At 40.2% G+C, this 17,832-nt stretch overlaps 1 long non-coding RNA gene across 1 annotated transcript; it reads left to right on the top strand.

The window, feature by feature from the left end:
* Window positions 1-1,395: 1,395 nt before the first annotated feature.
* On the top strand, window positions 1,396-2,925 carry LOC146688698 (uncharacterized). The gene is made up of 2 exons (XR_014915933.1): window positions 1,396-2,130; window positions 2,250-2,925. It is a non-coding gene; the product is annotated as an uncharacterized LOC146688698 (long non-coding RNA).
* Window positions 2,926-17,832: the final 14,907 nt, after the last annotated feature.

Below are 17,832 nucleotides of genomic sequence, written 5' to 3'. Positions count from 1 at the left end.
CCAAACTGTTAAACATTGTGTAAAAAAGTGCTACATGAATAGTTAATTTTACTACCACCCGAGACATCTCCAGTAGGACAAGATGATGTACCTGGAGCAGTAAAAGCAAAGAGTTTGGATACTGTAGTCGACGCGAGGTCTGTATCTGACAAGCCAAAAGCTGAACTGAGCGTTCTTTATCTCAGTTTCATTTTCTCTGGAAAGGGTTCAATCAAAATTAAACAAATAAGCCTGAAGATGTCGACATAACAATCTGGTGTGTGCTTGTAAAATCAGAGTCCTAGCACCTAATCTTCTAAGGTGCGTGAAAAACAGAAAACCTGAAAAGTTAGATATGTGCTGACACCAGTCCAATGTTTGGAACATGTCATGGTACGAATAAAGTCTTACTGTCAGGGCTGTGTGTGCGGGCAGGTGCAGATGTGGATCCAAATGCAGGACTCTGAGGGAAATGTGACTGAAAACCACAGCTTTTATTGCTGCCACGAAACAGAAACAGGAGCACACAGGCAGGATCTGAGGAAAACACAGGGCCAATATACACAGGGTGGTAATCAGGGAGTGAGCAACAGGAGGGAGACACAGCTGGGAGAAACTGGACTAACGAGACAGGGGAGCAGCAGAGCTGAATCACATGAGACACAGACCTTCACAATAAAACAGGAAACAAGAAACCACTAAACAAGGACGCAGACAGAATATAACACATGAAACTCGAACTATAAAAACATGAGACACAACCAAGGAACAAATCCTTAAACGTGAATAAGCAGAAACCTGTAATAATGGTCAACAATGCATCCGAATAAGAATACAATCAACATTAAACCAAACACGAGAACTCAAAACACTGACCCAGAGCCGTGACTCTTATTGTCACATTTTAGTGAGCAGGTATCTCCTGTATGTTTCTGTCCAGTAGACTTTGAGTCCTGCAGTGTTTGGGCAACAGTGTCTGCTCTGACACTGCAAAGCCACAGGTTTGTTGTGGGACTTACTGCTAAACCTAATCAAGTACTGCTGGTGCTGTAAGTTAACCAGAGAGCTGAAATTACAAACATGAAACTAAAACAACAGGAAACTCGGCTCTCTTTCGTCACATTTTGTCAAAATGTGCATCGAAAGAGTCCAGAGTCGGGAAAAGTCCCAGTTTCTCAGTTTTAATAAACACTTTAAAGTGAGTAGAATAAAATACCTAATACTTACACGACACTTTCATTTCAGAAGGAACAGTGAGCCCTCCATCTTTGGTTTAGATTTGAGTATTAGGAGACGCAGACATACAGACACCTTTGTGCTTTCAGTTTGTCCTGGATTAATTAAATGCATTGTGGGAGCGCAGCGGCATTTTCGGGGTCTATGAGTCAAAACAAACACACTGTGTTGGAACGACGATTACAAGATGCTTAAAAGCAGCTCAAAAGAGAACGGACTGCATAGAGACCGATTTCGTTCAGAGGCGAAGCGGCGGTACTTGCAGAAAATAGCCTGCATTGGAAATGTGGACCCGTATGAAATACGGCCGTGGAGTAAAAACCCTGAAGACCAACCGCTATTGACGTAGCCTGACATATTCTCGTACCTTATCTGTGGAGTCAGCGCGTACAAGTCGTCATTCAAACAAAGGTAAGTCAGCTCGAGTACTGCGAGTGAAATGCGTTTGATTTCCATCCGAACATTCACATTAGTGCAGCATAAATTCATTCATGAGGGGAAATTACAGTGAGAACATGTGGAGACTGTTAGGTGGATAACATAGTGAGTTCAGTGCATTGATGAGACACTGTCCTGAAGGATTTAGTTATTCTTTATGGTTAAAGAAATTGCAATGATTTATTAATGTTTATTATAAATAATTCTAATTATACATCTTGCGTCAATATTTGTATCTTGAGTCACTAAAAATACATTTTATTTTAGTTTTATACATTGATTAATGACCTGCAGAATCTCCTTATCATATTAAGTGGTTCATAATTGTCACTTTATGCTTTCTCCATCTCTACAGTGATGGCATCCTTGCATTACATACTTTAGGTTCATTTTCTGCAGGCAGGTTTCTGACAGAGAACAGGCAGGTTTACACTATAACCTGCAGCGATGGACACATAAAGAAATGAAAAATGACATGTATGTGCTAACTTTCTAAACACTTTGTTACATTTATGATAAAGTAGATTAAACACATTTGTGTCGGCCTTGGCTCATAGTTCTTGTCTTTAAATGAACTTTGTCTGTGTGTGTTTCAGGTCCTGCACTCTCAAAGACTGAATGAACCAGCATTGCAGCCATGGGTCACTGTGAGCATCACAGGGAAGGTTGAAGCCGCCCGCTGCACCTGCATGGCCGGAGTCGCAGAGACCTGCACCCACGTCACTGCTCTTCTGTTTAAAGTAGAAGCAACAGTGTTGATCCGTGGCACAAGGACTGTTACAGATGAACCTGCATACTGGGTTTTGCTGGGTAATGTGACCAAGATACAGCCAGAGGTTGGCCATAAGATAGACTTCTCCTCTTCAGCTGCCCAAAAAAGGCTCTTGATCAAAACATTCACAGACCATCTGTAGTGACAGGTAAAAGGAGCCGTCCTCAAAAAAGAAAAACCCCACCTGCTACTGTGGAGGAGTCGTCACTGCTATAATGCCATCATGTTTTATCTAGGGGTCTAGATTTATGCCTGTAGTGCACTGCCGTGTAAATAATTTGCATTTACTGAATATGTACTGACTGAGTCCCACTGTTCAAAAGTTGAATAAAGAAACAAACTAATTTTTGCCTCTTTTTTTAAAATTAAAACCACTTCATAGAACATCACATCAGTTACAATGATGATGTCATTTATAGTTTACAAATGACAAAATGTTTACACAAAATCATGACAGTGTTTACATGATATCACCCACTACTAACATTACTTTATTTACTGTGTCTTTTGAAAAAATACAGCTATTTATACAGCAAAAGACTAAAGAATATTTAACAGGAGCAGGTTTCATTTTCCCTGGTTTTATTATCACTGTTCACCAAACGCAGCAAACCTTCACCATCTTATCCAGAAGGGTCACCTCTTCACCCTCACATGGAAGAAGTAATCTGATTGGCATGGTGGTATGTTTGAAGCAGGTCCCTCGTGTAGCGCTGGAACTCAGTCACGATGTTTCATCCATTTCATCGGCTGGTTTGCTGCAATAATGCCAAATAATTAGCAACTCTATAAATAGAAGGTAGTTCTGCAAAATCACTCAGTAGGATGTTTGTTCTAATTTGCTATGAGCTCAGAGCGCATAGAAAATAAAACTAATAGGCTATAAAGATATGAACATATTTAGAACTTACCGGAATGAAAATGTCCGGAGCACCAACAGATATTTGGAGATGGAAGAGAACTGCACTTCAGCTCGTCTCACAGCTGCTATCCAGGCTGGACGCCTTCGTTTGGTAACATCGATACACGAGCTGCCTCGTGTTGCTTCCAGGTTGGGGAAGAATGAAAAGACAAACCCTTTTCGAGCTTATTCTCTTGCCGGTCGTGCGATCGAACATTGCAGCGGACCACACAGCAAGAACGAACCATGGCTGTTCTGTGTGCCTTCGCTCCTTTTTCGCTTGCGCTTTGTTTCGACCCCCAAAATGGCGGATCGGGCCAAAATCATGGGACTAAAGTCATCTCACTGTGGTAATGTAAATATAATATGGCCAATATTATATGTATTGTCAGATTATTATGATATATATATATATATATATATTACAGCAGTGAGCTTGAACTCTGGGTCAGAGATTCAAGTTGCAGTTATTTATATTTCCTATCACCTTAAATCTTCACTCAAAGACAAGTATCTGTGACAGTGTATCTACAGATGTATTATACATAAGAGACAAATATTGTTTGTTTAATATGTTAGAACTATTACATTTGGCTCAATGCTTACATATATGAGTACATGATGACAATAATCACGACCCCACAGAGCGGGACATTCGCTTCAGCCGAAAATCTTAGAGGCGACCCAGAAAGCTGCAGGAAGAGCAATGACACATCCGGCAACAGTTAAACCTACTTTAAGTAGGTTTAGACCCCACGAACCAGGCGATTCTCTTTCTGTTGTCTCTTGTTCATGTACCGCTGGGCGCTGAAGATTTTCCACGGTTTGTCTGAGTTCTGCCATCTCTTGCCTCAATTGTGCGTTTCCTTGCCCGAGTTGTGTGTTTTCTTGATAGAGTTGTATGTAGTTTTCACTGAGTTGTGCGTTTGCTTGACTGAGTTGTGTGTTTTCTCCACTGACTTGTCCGATATATTGACTGAATTCTATGAACGTTTCACTGAGTTGTATGTGTTCTTCCCTGAGTTCCTCTGTCGTACGCTGCAGTGGGTCTAACTGATCACCGTTTCCCTGTGACATTTCTTTAAAGGTTTAAAGCTCAAAAGTGTCAAAAAAGTTAAATCTCTGAATGATTTAAATGCAAAGGTCAGCTTTGTCTAAACTGTTAAAGGACCTCCTCTATTTAAGGACTTAGTGAGTGTAGCAGAGAATGTGATGTCGCCGTGACGTCACAATGACCGTTCATTGATCTGAGCATGCTCAGAATGATCCACAGCGCTCCTTTGATCCTTTGATCTTCTCGAACGATCATTGTGACGTCACGGTGACATCACAATGAACACACATGCATCAACATTACAATGAGCGGGTGGAGGGAGGTTTGGAGTCTTCTCTCACCCCCGTTCTCTGCGACCTGCTGGAGCAGGGGGGCTAGGACTAGGAGGAGGAGTTGGCCGTCCGACTGCGGTCTGGAGTGTGGAGCCTTCCTGCTGCTGCGGAGTCGGGGCGATCTGCCTCCCCCCACCGCAGGGAAAAGGGAAACACCACCTGGGTCTGGGTGCAGTTCCCCCCTCCAGGGGCGGGGGCACCTAGACCCGGTTTCTAGAGTACGCTTGGGGAGTGTGATCGTGTGTACAACGTCTCTTTATGTCTGTCTCCACGTTGGTTGAGTGTGGAGTAAGTGCATATGAGAGCATGAGGGTGGGAATGGATGTTTGTATCTGTGTGTGCCTGTATGTCTGTGTCTATATGTCAGGTTGGGTGTCAGGCGCCACCTCTCTGGGGACATCTCAGGCCCTCCAAGGTTTGGAGGCCTATCTCCACCCACCACCACTTCCCCTGCCGGTGGCGGACCCCCTCAGACATCGGTGCGTTGGTGGTTCTTTGTGTCTGGGGGTGGGCGTCCGGGTACACACCGGCTCACTCCTTGGCGGCCGCTTATCGGGGCCTGGAGCCTGGGGCTCGCTCGGGCCACTTCGGAGGTGGGGTGCCCCCGGCCTCTTGGCCTGGGGCTCGGTCACTCAGGCGCAGCTGGCTGCCGGCGGAGCTCACGGGCGCGTCACTGCAACTCCCCCTGGCTTCTGCTCCGCGGCTGCTGAGTGAGCCCTCATCTGGGACTCTCCTCAGCTCTTTCTGGGACAGTGGCGCGGCTGCCCCTCTGTTGGTCTTCCTTGGTCTTTTGTGTTCTGGGGGCCTCTGGATTTCTGGAGTTTTGATCTCCTCCACACCTGCTTCATGCCCTGGAGGACGGGGCTGTGGCCCCCCCACACCCTCTAGCAGATTATTACATGAAGGAACCTTTTAAAAAACAAAAAACAAGCACGTCCATGCTCACAGGTGTACACACGGGCAATCACACCCACAAACTACACCCTTTTTGGCTCCTACCTCAAAGCACACTGTGTTCTGTTGATCTTATGTGCTGCACAATAATGTTTAATATTTAGTATTTACTGTCATATTCCCATATATCATTGTGATGTTGTTTATTCTATTACTCTTGTTCTCTTCTGCTTGCTTTCTTTTTTCTTTCTCAGCAGGTGATCCAGGTGATTGATATATGCATTTTTTTTCTCTGCCCGTTCTGTTGGTTTTTGTCTTTTGCCCTTCTCCCCCGTCCCTCTTCTCAGCTGTTTCTCTTTCCCTCTTTCTTTCTCCCCTTCTTTCCCCCAGTCAAGTCTGTCCCATATTCATTAAGTGAAAATAAAATAAACAATAAAAGGTGAATCAAATGGACCATTACGGCAAGGCTGGGATGGTCAGTTTGGTAAAGTAAATCCGTTGGGCATCTTTCTTTGGCTTTAGACAACAATTCTGATGCAAAAGAGCCAAACGGGACAGGCCAAAAAAAAAAAAAAAAAAAAAAAAGAAGATCAAAGGATCATCGTGATGTCACAGGGACATCACATTCTCTGCCACACCCACCAAGTCTATAAATAGAGGAGGTCGTTTAACAGTTTACATCAGAAAGAGCCAGTTGTTTTAGACAAAGCTGACCTTAGACAAAGCTGACCTTTGCATTTAAATCATTCAGAGATTTAACTTTTTTGAGCTTTAAACCTCCAAAGAAATGTCACAGGGAACGTCGAATAATCCATCTGGAAGCAGAGATCAGTCAGACCCAGTGCAGCGTACGGCAGTTGAAATTCTACAAATTGTTGTTAGTCAAAACTTAGACATCGCTGCATTAAACACACGCCTCACGGAAGAAAACAGACATCACAGGCAAGAGATCATTCAAATCAATCAAGAAAACGCACAAGTCAATCGAGAAAACATAGAACTTGGGCAAGTGATCACACGCCTCACGGAAGAAAACAGACATCACAGGCAAGAGATCATTCAACTCAATAGAGACAACGCACAAGTCAATCGAGAATACATGGAACTTGGGCAAGTGATCACACGCCTCAGGCAACAGAACGAAGAACTGAGGCAAGAGAGAAGACGACTCTGTGAAGAGAGCAGACAACTCAGGGAAAGGAACGAAGAACTCACAAATGTCGGATGTGTCATTGTTCTTTCTGCAGCTGCTTTCTGGGTCGCCTCTAAGATTTTCGGCTGAAGCGAATGTCCCGCTCTGTGGGGTCATGATTATTGTCATGACCCCACAGATCGGGGATGGCTTTTTAGCTTTGGCTTGCATGCACACGTCCCATCGACAATTGTGGACTGTGGTCCACATCTACAATTACAGCTGTAATTGTGGATGTGGACCAGTTACCCTTTAAAAACAGTAATGATGTTTTCCAGCCACAGTCCACCTTCATCCTGGCGTTGTTCCCGCTGGTGCAGGGTCCGCTCCTCAGCAAAGGTTTCTCCGTTTGGTTCTGTCCAAGGCGTCCTCAGGTGACGCGTTGATGGTCTTAATGTCTTCCTTGATTTTGTCCATCCACCGTTTTTTCGGTCTGCCTCGAGGCCGGCGCCGTCTGGGTCGATCCTTAATAGTCGTTTTTGCTGAGTTCTCATCGCTTCGAATCACGTGTCCATACCACCTCAGGCGGGATTCGAGCATCTTTTAAACTTGAGCCACAGTCCACCGACCTGTGCTCTCCTTTATGTTTGATTTTATTTTGCCCCTCACCTCCCAACCAGTCATGGCAGAAGACCGCCCCTCCCTGAGCCTGCCAGAGGTTTCTTCCTGTTAAGCGCTTTTACTTGTCCTTAATGGGGAGAAGCATAACATCTTTAGCTAGCAGGTAGAACTGGGTTAATTTACTGTCATTGTCTTTGGCAAAAATAATTAAAAGTTAATTACTAAACTCTTACTGCCTATATTCTACTCAATAAAGTTCATCTTTTCTTATTCTGTTTTCATTCCTCCATTCTCTCTCTACAGTTTTTGAATTTACATACTGTAACGTACACGGCAGTTTTTTTCTGTACTTCTGCAACCTTTTCTTAGGTTTTCCTATAAGGTATTTGTAATTAATTAACATGAAATTTCCCCTTGTGGGACTAATAAAGGTACCTTATCTTTAAAAAAATTATTCTTTATTTGGCTTTACTGGATTCCCACTCAGGTAACTCGGCCATTATGCACTACCCAGTAAACAAAATGGCTGAACAGTATCTTAAATGTTTGAACATGAGCTAGTCATGCCATGTCACGTAATATTCATGTGCAGTGTAACAAGCTCACCTTATAGGGGTGTAAAGCATGAGGCGTATGAGGTGATTGTTTAAATTACAGCAGTAGATGCCTGCAGCTGAAACGGTTTTCTGATCTGAACCTGACCCTACTGGTCACGTTTACGGTAATGTTACCAGATATGCCTTGTACTATAGGAAAACGGTGGTGGATCAGTGTGCAAAAAGCCCCCAAAAGAAACACAGCTTCTTTAGCTCAAACACTGTCTGATCTCTCTCTTAGATACTGTGCTGTTCCATCTAGTTATTGGTTACTGAGAAATGTTTGGTTATTAATTTCTTAAGACAGGGCAGCTGTTCAGTGAGTAGGAAAATGCAAAACATGTTACTATAGCTGAATGCTGTGTAAAATACTAGTAATAAATCGAACTCCCATTTATGGCTTTTACTACTGTGGGGCTAAATAAAAAATTACAGACATAATGAAATCTGCTACAATTACAAAGCTTAAGTTTCAAACAATTGTTATTTATTAAGCATTTGTTTTGCTCTTTTTAAAATTCTTTTTGCTAATAATGGACTCAATTTTATTATCAAGTTCAAAGATCTATTAAACTTTTAAATCATTAAATCCAGGAAATTAAATGCTCGTAAATGTACGAGACCCTCTTTATTTCGTGCTAACAATGAAGGTTTCATAGAAGATTCCATAGGAACTGCTTGGGGTCATTTTCGACCCCACTTGTGGAAGAGTGGGATAGTGATACAAAAACTGCTTTTTTTTTTAATTAATGAAAAAATAAATAAAAATAGAAATGGCTTCATGTTACAAACATATTTTATGAGGAGTACCTGGAATATGAATATATTACAACTTTTCATTTTAAAGATTTTGAAGAAAAACAACCCGTGGGGTCATTTTTGACAAGAAAGATCGTGATGACACTCAGGCTGTAGGAGAGGGAATGGGGTCTTTCAAGCAGTCACACTTCAACTGTGTAACTCCCTTGTGGTGCATTGACACTATTGAAACTTTTCAAAAGCAGTCTAATGTTAGAAGAGCTTTTAGGTAAACTGTTTCTGTTGTTATTATTATTATTCTTATCATCATTATTATATATTTTATTAATTATATTTTATTATGATGTTGATTCGGGTGACAATTATTTGACAAATATTATATATTAATTTTCTAAACATATTAACCATCCCTATGCTTAAAAAAAACTCTTAAAAATAATTTTTTTCTTTTAAACGTGTGTATTGTTTGACTTTTAAAATGTTTGTATCAGGTGTAAAATTACTTTTTAAATAAAGTTTTTAATGTGAGCAGCTCCTATTTGCTCGTTTAAAAAGAGGGAGGAGCAGATTGCACCGCCTAGCGTCTAGTCTTCGCGGTCTTTCGTCAGTTGCGGCCTTTTCTCTCCCTGGTGTTTGAGAACGTGGAGGACAAAAGGATACCAAAGAATCGAAAACTATGACAAAGCTAAATACTGAAAGTTTGATAATTTTTCATCAATGATTATTTTAGTAACTTTCTATAGTTGCCCTAAACGGTATAAATGGTAAATGGCCTGTATTTGTATAGCGCTTTTACTTGTCCTTAATGGGGAGAAGCATAACATCTTTAGCTAGCAGGTAGAACTGGGTTAATTTACTGTCATTGTCTTTGGCAAAAATAATTAAAAGTTAATTACTAAACTCTTACTGCCTATATTCTACTCAATAAAGTTCATCTTTTCTTATTCTGTTTTCATTCCTCCATTCTCTCTCTACAGTTTTTGAATTTACATACTGTAACGTACACGGCAGTTTTTTTCTGTACTTCTGCAACCTTTTCTTAGGTTTTCCTATAAGGTATTTGTAATTAATTAACATGAAATTTCCCCTTGTGGGACTAATAAAGGTACCTTATCTTTAAAAAAATTATTCTTTATTTGGCTTTACTGGATTCCCACTCAGGTAACTCGGCCATTATGCACTACCCAGTAAACAAAATGGCTGAACAGTATCTTAAATGTTTGAACATGAGCTAGTCATGCCATGTCACGTAATATTCATGTGCAGTGTAACAAGCTCACCTTATAGGGGTGTAAAGCATGAGGCGTATGAGGTGATTGTTTAAATTACAGCAGTAGATGCCTGCAGCTGAAACGGTTTTCTGATCTGAACCTGACCCTACTGGTCACGTTTACGGTAATGTTACCAGATATGCCTTGTACTATAGGAAAACGGTGGTGGATCAGTGTGCAAAAAGCCCCCAAAAGAAACACAGCTTCTTTAGCTCAAACACTGTCTGATCTCTCTCTTAGATACTGTGCTGTTCCATCTAGTTATTGGTTACTGAGAAATGTTTGGTTATTAATTTATTAAGACAGTGCAGCTGTTCAGTGAGTAGGAAAATGCAAAACATGTTACTATAGCTGAATGCTGTGTAAAATACTAGTAATAAATCGAACTCCCATTTATGGCTTTTACTACTGTGGGGCTAAATAAAAAATTACAGACATAATGAAATCTGCTACAATTACAAAGCTTAAGTTTCAAACAATTGTTATTTATTAAGCATTTGTTTTGCTCTTTTTAAAATTCTTTTTGCTAATAATGGACTCAATTTTATTATCAAGTTCAAAGACCTATTAAACTTTTAAATCATTAAATCCAGGAAATTAAATGCTCGAAATGTACGAGACCCTCTTTATTTCGTGCTAACAATGAAGGTTTCATAGAAGATTCCATAGGAACTGCTTGGGGTCATTTTCGACCCCACTTGTGGAAGAGTGAGGTAGTGATACAAAAACTGCATTTTTTTTTTAGTTAATGAAAAAATAAATAAAAATAGAAATGGCTTCATGTTACAAACATATTTTTTGAGGAGTACCTGGAATATGAATATATTACAACTTTTCATTTTAAAGATTTTGAAGAAAAACAACCCGTGGGGTCATTTATGACTCCACGTGTGCATCTAAGGGTTAAAAGGAAAAAGCTGAAAATTTAAATAGTTAAAAGTTGAAATGTAAATAGTTGGTTTTTGTATTATATGATTTATTTATTAGATTTTATGTGGAGTGAATAAATAAAAGTTTATTTATGGTGCCTGCTAGAGACAAAGCACGTAAAAATTCCAAAACACGTAAAAACTCCATAGCACGTACAAAGGCTGTGTAATTTTTAAAAGTTTACGCACTTTGGAGTGCAGTTACGTAAAGTCACAGTTGTTGTACAAAATAAATGTGAAAAATGTTGTTTTGTGTACCCTCGTGATTTTTGAAATGGTTTTATTTACAAACTTGTTTTTGTTTGCGGTCAGCTTTAATATATTTGGTGTCGTATTGGCCGTCTGATAAATTGATTTTGTGACTGTTTTGCTACATTGGGCCCACCCAGTGCCAGAAATTAGCCAATTCAAACTAGAAGTAAGATGCAACTACAGAACCCACTGATAATGCATTTCCAACTTTTTAGCTCATGTTGTACCCACAAAAAACTTGAAAGATGGGGCCCGGGTGGATTTCTATGTACTTTGCCTAGTTGGGGCCCATTTAGTTCCCAGATTTTACCAACATAACACCTATAAGGTGTCGGGATGAAATATTATTTTATATTCATAATCTATGTTACTATTCATAATCAGTATTATTACTGTGGCATCACTTATGATTCATCATTATTACTATTTCATTGACACATTTATTGAAACCGATGATGTTATATTAAAGTCTGTATTTCAGGTGTTGGTATAACTACACTATAATCTTATATACACATATATATTGCTTTTTGTGCTGAGTAAAGGGTTGAAGTTAATTAAGATAAGATAAGATAACCTTTATTAGTCCCACACGTGGGAAATTTGTTTTGTCACAGCAGGAAGTGGACAGTGCAAAAGTTATGACGCAAAAATTAGAATACAATAAGAATAAATACAGTACACAGCTGTACAGAATAGAATAAAATAATATACTATATACAGTAGAATAAAATATAATAAAAATATACAATAAGATAAAAATAGAATACAAATGCTATATACAACTGAGTAAAAATACAACGATGACAGAAAGGATTATTGCACTTAGTATTATTGCACATGTGTGGATGTGTGTGCTTGATCAGTTAAAGTCTTTGTTGTGGAGTCTGACAGCAGTGGGGAGGAAAGACCTGCGAAATCTCTCCGTCCCGCACCGTGGGTGCCGCAGTCTCCCACTGAAGGAGCTGCTCAGTGCTGTCACAGTCTGCTGCATGGGGTGGGAGATGTTGTCCATCAGGGATGACAGCTTAGCCGCCGTTCTCCTGTCACTCACCACCTCCACTGGGTCCAGAGGGCATCCTAGAACAGAGCTGGCCCTTCGGATCAGCCTGTTCAGTCTCTTCCTGTCCCCAGCAGAGATGCTGCCGCCCCAGCAGACCACACCATAAAAGATAGCAGAAGCCACCACAGAGTCATAGAAGGTCTTCAGGAGTGGGCCCTCCACCCCAAACGACCTGAGTCTCCGCAGCAGGTACAGCCTGCTCTAAGGGTTTGAAGCTACAGTCGGCGCGAGTCCGACTGATCAATGGAGCAAAGTTCAAGCTGGAAGGATTGCTTATATATATACAATTTAACACATATTTTACATGATTGTTTAAGAAAGGAAATAAAGGCCGTGTGCCCTGTGCTATGGATGTTTGCCTGGTAACAAATGTGGATGATGATAATAATGATAATAATCATGACCCCACAGAGCGGGACATTCTCTTCAGCCGAAAATCTTAGAGGCGACCCAGAAAGCTGCAGGAAGAGCAATGAACCCTCCGACATTTGTGAGTTCTTCGTTCCTTTCCCTGAGTTGTCTGATCTCTTCACAGAGTCGTCTTCTCTCTTGCCTCAGTTCTTCGTTCTGTTGCCTGAGGCGTGTGATCACTTGCCCAAGTTCTATGTTTTCTCGATTGACTTGTGCGTTTTCTTGATTGATTTGAATGATCTCTTGCCTGTGATGTCTGTTTTCTTCCGTGAGGCGTGTGTTAAATGCAGCGATGTCTAAGTTTTGACTAACAACAATTTGTAGAATTTCAACTGCCGTACGCTGCACTGGGTCTGACTGAGTGAGTTCTCTTGATGTAGTTGTATGATTTCTTGCCTGAGTTGTATGATTTCTTCACTGGGTTGTATGGGCTCTTGCCTGGGTTGTGTATTCTCTCGCTGGAGTTGTGTGTTTTCATGCATGAGTTTTTTGTTTTCTTTCCTGAGTTTTGCGTTATATTCAAGGAGTTCTCTGTGTAGTCTCCTAAGTACTATGTAGAGATTCAACTGTTGGCTGCACTGGGTCTGACTGATCTCTGCTTCCAGATGGATTATTCGACGTTCCCTGTGACATTTCTTTGGAGGTTTAAAGCTCAAAAAAGTTAAATTTCTGAATGATTTAAATGCAAAGGTCAGCTTTGTCTAAGGTCAGCTTTGTCTTTCATAGTGTGTACCTTGAAGGCCCTGAGTACTTTCTCCCACACTGGAAACACTGGGATGATAACATTATTTGAACATTACCTAATAAGACTGATTCAGGACATAAATAACTACAACTTGAATCTCTGACCCAGAGTTCAAGCTCACTGCTGTAATATATCCTGTAATATATATATATATATATCATAATAATCTGACAATAACTTTAATATTGGCCATATTATATTTACATTGCCACAGTGAGATGACTTTAGTCTCATAAACAACATCAGCTAATTGTTATTTACTAACTAATCTTAAATGACTGTTCAGCACAGAAATGAAGCCCAACAATCATGTTTACAGTCCTTTGGTCTCAGATGAACAAAATATGTTCTCCTTCATTTCTGTCACACAAAGCTGTATGACACGTTTCTCACGGTTAGTATCATGGTTGCTAGGCAACCTGAACAGCGCGACGAAGGCTAGACCGTCCCATTTCACAAGCCTCTCACTTTCGCACTTCTCGTACTTATAGTACGCGCCGTACGTAGTACGCGTGCGGTCGCTGGATTGGGACACAGCCTGGGCCTGCCAGAGTCAGAAATGAGGATAAAACAGGAAGTTTGACAGCAGTGAGTTCCTGCAGCGACCTCTCGTTTCTCTCCTCAGTGCTGCATGTTCATGAGCTTTAAATATGTCATGTCCAAAATGAGCAAATTTTTGGACATGACCATAATATGTGTGAATGGGTTCCTAAGTGAGGACCACAATTTCGCCAACAAGTGTCAGGAGTTGTTGGGTTCGATTTAGCAATTATCTCGGGGGTTCTAAAATATCCTCCTGAGACCCAGGAAAAAAAAGTATTTTGATTTTGATTTTTTTAATATAAATCAAGTATTGGCTTGGTAAAAAACACATTGCAAAAACAATTTTGTTTTTAACAGATTTTATTTAAATTTTACAACATGTGCACTGCAGTGCACAAGGGGAGTTCATTGATCACGAATGTGAAACTAACAAAATTCAAGAGCTGATTAAAAAAATTGTTTGTAAAGCATTCCTGCGTTAAGCTTAACAACTGATATATGGAGCGACTGCCTCTTCTTGCTGCTTCTTCAATCATGAAACTGATCAATGATCAGCTGATCGGCTTTTCTGTCGCGAGTCCGTCTCTCTTGTTTGTTTTTGGCCCACTTTGCACCAGAAAGAGGAAACCAGCGGCTGAACAACAGCAGCACGTTTAAGCTTGATCAGCTGTTGTTAGAATTTATTTAATATTACTTTCTACTCGAGGATCTTTTTCTACAGCTGACGGCTGGTAACTGTGCAGGGGCGGATCTAGCAAAGTTTAGCCAGGGGGGCCGATAGGGCATTAACAGGGGAAAAGGGGGCACAAAGACATACTTTTCTTTCTTATTCTCATTTAAAATGTCGAGCTTTTAATAAATAATTATCTGACACCCAAAGTTTTAATTTGATGTAAAATGAATAGAAGTCCATTACTGTATATAGTGACTATTAAGTCTAATATACCCTAGTAAGCTATAGTACTTTTTCCTTTGGGAAGGTACCATCTGTGCAGTCTGCAATTTTGTTGAAGAAAGATGTTGAATCTATTTAATATTTTAATATATTGAAAAATAATTTATTTCTGTGCATTTTTTTTCACACTGCATCAAATTAAGGTTGATTACGTCGATTAAGCATCATGAGGTGGAGCGTGAGGGGTGGTTCCCTATTTTTTATTTATTTATTTTTGTTGTTGCTAGGAGTTGGAACCCTATTAGTTAGGTTGCTTAATATTTACGCTAAGTACTCTTTAAAATACCAGAATAGGGAGGATGGTGTAGGTTTAAGTTTATTAGATTGATCAGTATTGCTGAACTATGAAATTTTTTTTTTGCATACAGGTATAACAGAATAGCTTTAGTGTAGTTGTTGTTTTAAACTTGAGTATGAACTTCTACAAAATGCAGCAAGATATTTAAAAAAACAGTTTTGTTGATTAAAACACACTATATCGGATTCATATCGGTATCGGCAGATATCCAAATTTATGATATCAGTATCGGACATAAAAAAGTGGTATCGTGCCATCTCTAATAAAAACATCACAAAACAGTAGATCATGGGTCAACTTAGAAGTCACTGACATTTCACTGGCTGTAGGCCATTCGTCTAGGAAAAACTGATTGCACTGGGTTTTTTTAAATTTATTTCACAAACGTCCATTCATTTATGATATCTAAGAAAGCACTATGATTTTTTGGATACACAGAGGAACATTTGGCACTTCACACATCTCACATATGTTTTACTGTTGCACCCAAGCATTCTGCACCTGAAAGGCCTTGGGCTGTTAACCATTTCAGGCAAGTGGAGTGCACCATATTTTCTTACACTCTCATCTGGTTGGGGCTTCCTTTTCTTGATTTCTGGAGAGAACTCTTCCTCACTGGTATTATTTAGGTCTTGTTCCCATGTTTGTCCCTTGTTTATCAGTTCTTCAGCCAAGAGGAGCTTGAACTCCAGGTACTGTGTATTCTTTTCAGCTTGTTGCATGGCCTCGCTGTCTTGTCGATAATGAAACCATCAGTTGGTGATGGCTAGATCAATGAAATGAAGTATGGTGCGAACAGTCCACTTCTTGGTCCGGCTAGATATTCTGGAGAAGCTGAGCATGCGTGTCAAAGATTTTGGAAAAAATAGCTGCAGAACAACTTATAAACTTTTTGGAAAAGAACAATGTTCTGGACATTTTCCAGTCTGGTTTCCGCAAATTGCACTCCACTGAAACCGCTTTGCTTAAAGTGTCTAGTGACATTCTGATGGCAGCAGACTCTGGAGAGTACACTGTTCTGGTTATGTTGGATCTCAGCTCTGCTTTTGATACTGTTGATCACAGCATCATGATAAATAGGCTGAAGGACTTGTTTGGGATTACTGGCGTTGTTTTAAAATGGTTTATGTCGTATCTATCTGAGAGATCCTTTACTGTCTGTATAAATCATGTGCTGTCGGAAACATCAGTTCTGTCTTCTGGGGTACCTCAAGGATCTGTTTTAGGTCCTATTCTCTTTTTGCTGTATATCCTCCCTCTAGGCCACATTATCAGACGTTACAATAACATTTCTTATCATCTCTATGCTGATGACATTCAGTTGTACTGTTCTTTCAAAGCTTCTGAGTTGTATAAATTGTCTTGTTTAAATAATTGTCTGTCAGAAATCAAACAATGGTTAAATGACAATTTCCTTCAGTTAAATGCAGATAAAACAGAAACTTTGATTATTGCACCTGATCACATGCTCTCAGAAATTAGGCAGCATATCAGTTTTTTAGACCCTTCATTTCAGTCGAGTCTCAGAAACTTAGGTGTTATATTTGACAGTTCGATGTCTCTTGAGAAACACTCTAAACAACTTGTCCGGAACTGTTTTTATCATCTAAGAAACATTTCTAAACTCAGGCTACTGGTGTCAAAGGCAGAACTTGAGATGATTATTCATGCTTTTATCTCTTCTCGTTTGGATTATTGTAACGGTCTTTTTACGTGTCTTAACAAACCAGCTCTGGATCGCCTTCAGTCTGTACAGAATGCAGCGGCAAGACTTTTAACTGGTACAAACAAGAGGTCACACATTACTCCAGTTTTGGCTTCTCTTCATTGGTTGCCTGTAAATTTTAGGGTTCATTTTAAAATTTTAGTTGTAACTTTTAGAGCTCTGCATGGTGAAGCTCCCCAGTATATCTCTGACCTGTTGAAACCTCATGCTTCATCCCGAGCACTTAGGTCTTCAGGTCAGAGGCTACTGGTGGTCCCACGTACTAGATTTAAAACACGTGGGGATCGGGCTTTTCAGGCACTGGCACCTAGGCTGTGGAACTCTCTGCCGTTGTCTTTACGCTGTCTAGACTCTACTGACTCCTTTAAAAAGCAGCTGAAGACATTTTTATACAAACGGGCTTTTAACTAATTTAATTAATTTTAACTTGTATGTCTGATCTTACTGTAAAGCACTTTGTGATTTTTATCTGTGAAATGTGCTATATAAATAAATTTTACTTACTTACTTACTTACATGCCATCACATAGGTCATCCCCTCCCATGTTGATATTATATTCTGCAACCACTGCAGGTCTTGGGACTTGGATTTGTCTCTGTTCTTTCTTTGACCATCTGGAACAGGTATCCTGGGGCTCAATTCCATGAGCAGTTGATGCCATGACAACAGGCTTGTTGTCCATCCACTTGGTGACTGCTATTTCATCAGGTCTCCGTACAATCATTTCTGACGAACCTCTTGGTTTTGAGCTCAGGATGTTGTCAGCCGTGAAGTGGCACTCTTTTGGGATTCGATTCTTTTGAATTGTTCCTGTACCTAGAAGGCCCCTTTCTTTAAGAGCATCCAGAAGACTGATGGTGGTAAAATACCGGTCAAAGTAGACTAGTGATTCTCTAGGAAGTGTCTCTGTTAAACGCAGGACTG

This window comes from Copadichromis virginalis, linkage group LG17, assembly GCF_057382275.1.
Source record: "Copadichromis virginalis isolate Kocher_CV1m ecotype Utaka linkage group LG17, C_Virginalis_male_GT1.1, whole genome shotgun sequence".
Classification (NCBI taxonomy): domain Eukaryota; kingdom Metazoa; phylum Chordata; class Actinopteri; order Cichliformes; family Cichlidae; genus Copadichromis; species Copadichromis virginalis.
This window is presented reverse-complemented; position numbering and strand designations above follow the sequence as displayed.